Here is a 2,387-nt window from a genome sequence, read left to right as displayed (position 1 = left end):
GTTGCCACTGGATCACAATCCCATGTGGCTGCTTGTACCTGCAGCTCACCAATTCTATTTACCATGCTGCAAGTATTTACAAACATGCACTCTAAACCTATCTCAGTCTGCCTTGCATTTGTCTCTTGTTTGAGTCTTGTGTTTCTGAACTATTCTATATTCTAATGCTGTTTGTTTCTCTCAGTCCTCGGTGCACCTTGTATTTATCCTCTAATGCTTCATCCTTGTGCCCCTACCCCAGCCAAATTTGTATAAATCCTTTCACAAAGCATTAGTTAAAGTGACAGCGAGGACATTTGTCCTGTCCATTTTGTGCAGGTCACATCAACACCAGACGTGGTGACAAAGTTCCTGGAAGCTGTAGTCCTGCCTCATCCACCATTTCTCCAGCCATGCATTAACCTGTATTATCCTACTATTCCTATACTCACTAATACACATGGGAGTAATCCAAATATTATAACCTTTGTGGTCTTGCTCTTTAACTTCCTTCCCAGCTCCTAAAACTCTGATTGTAGGATCTCAATCCTTTTCTTACCTATGTCATTGGTTCCAAAATAGACCACGACTTCTGACTGTTCTTCTTCCCCATTGAACATATTTTGAAGCCTGAAAACTGATTTCAGAATCTCACACTTGGTGCCACTGCCAAGCGGCCGGTGGGGGTGGTGGGGAGGTGAGCGGGGTGGGGGGGGCGGGGAAGCTGCACCGAGGTCCCCCCACTGCTGGTAATATGTGGCGGGCCTTTCCCGAAGTCGGGGGTTGAGGCGGGCCTCTTCCCGCAGAATTTTATGGCCCCCTCCTGCCGTGACCCATGACAACGAGAGGCTGGTAAAATGCAGCCCAATATGGTCAGCAACAATGGCGGTTCTTGCTGCCCTCTTCTGGTCATTGGCTGATTTACATGCAAAGTTTCTGTAAAATGAATGTGACGTGGATATATTGCCAGGACAGGGGAGGATCACCTTGAGATGTTTTTAGGAAAAAGCAGAGCAGTTGGACTAATTGGAGAACACAGCCAAAGATACAGCACTGGCATGATGGGCCAAATGGTCTTTGTTCACTATTCTGTGACTCGATGAACATTTCCCATCCTAATTTCACATTTTCTACAACTGCAGCATTTGGCTTTGTCAAGGTCTGGTGTGTAGACTTTTCCCAGAACTGCAAATAGTACCTCGTGACAATATAAACTGTCAGTTTGTGAATGTGGGTGTCACATTTCTATACAAAATGAGAGTTGAAGTTATGACGGTGTCAGTTATAAATGTATTTTCATTATGTTTCTAATCTGTAATATGTTATACATATCTATGATTGAAACTGTGCTCCTGTAAATGGTGCGTTTTATTAATCATTCATTGGATGTGGACATCGTTTACAAGGCCAACATTTACTGCCCATCCTGACTTGCCCTTGAGATGCTGGTGCTGAACCGGCTTCCTGAACAGCTGCAGCCCGTGTGGATTTGCAGTTTTTCTTGTAGTTGTTCATTTGAAACAGATGGACGGTATGCTCGGGCATTTCAGAGAGCAGTAAAGAGTTAACTACATTGCTGTGAGTTTGAAGTCACACATGGGCCAGACCAGGTGAGGAGAACAGATTTCCTGTCCTAAGAACATTAGTGAACCAATACTCCAGTTGTTTCATTGTCACCATTACTGATACAAGCTATTTATTGCTGATTTATTTCATTAACTGAACTTATATTCTGCAACTGTGGTGATGGGATTTGAAATCACTGTCACCAGATTACTGATGGGATTTGAAATCACTGTCACCAGATTATTGCTGAAATTTGAAATCACTGTCACCAGATTACTGATGGGATTTGAAATCACTGTCACCAGATTATTGCTGGGATTTGAAATCACTGTCACCAGATTACTGATGGGATTTGAAATCACTGTCACCAGGTTATTGCTGGGATTTGAAATCACTGTCACCAGATTATTGCTGGGATTTGAAATCACTGTCACCAGATTATTGCTGGGATTTGAAATCACTGTCACCAGATTATTGCTGGGATTTGAAATCACTGTCACCAGATTACTGATGGGATTTGAAATCACTGTCACCAGATTATTGCTGGGATTTGAAATCACTGTCACCAGATTATTGCTGGGATTTGAAATCACTGTCACCAGATTACTGATGGGAGTTGAAATCACTGTCAGAAGATTATTGCTGGGATTTGAAATCACTGTCACCAGATTAGCGATGGGATTTGAAATCACTGTCAGCAGATTATTGCTGGGATTTGAAATCACTGTCACCAGATTATTAGTCCAGGCCTCTGGATTACTAGTGCAGTAAATATAACCACTATTTTACTGTAGCCAGGGGTGCATCAATGGGCTCATTATGAATAAATGTGTGTGTCTGAG

The sequence above is a fragment of the Heterodontus francisci genome, unplaced genomic scaffold (assembly GCF_036365525.1).
Source record: "Heterodontus francisci isolate sHetFra1 unplaced genomic scaffold, sHetFra1.hap1 HAP1_SCAFFOLD_146, whole genome shotgun sequence".
NCBI classification, from domain to species: Eukaryota; Metazoa; Chordata; class Chondrichthyes; order Heterodontiformes; family Heterodontidae; genus Heterodontus; species Heterodontus francisci.
The sequence above is the reverse complement of the archived record's forward strand: the minus strand, read 5'-3'. Positions refer to the sequence as shown.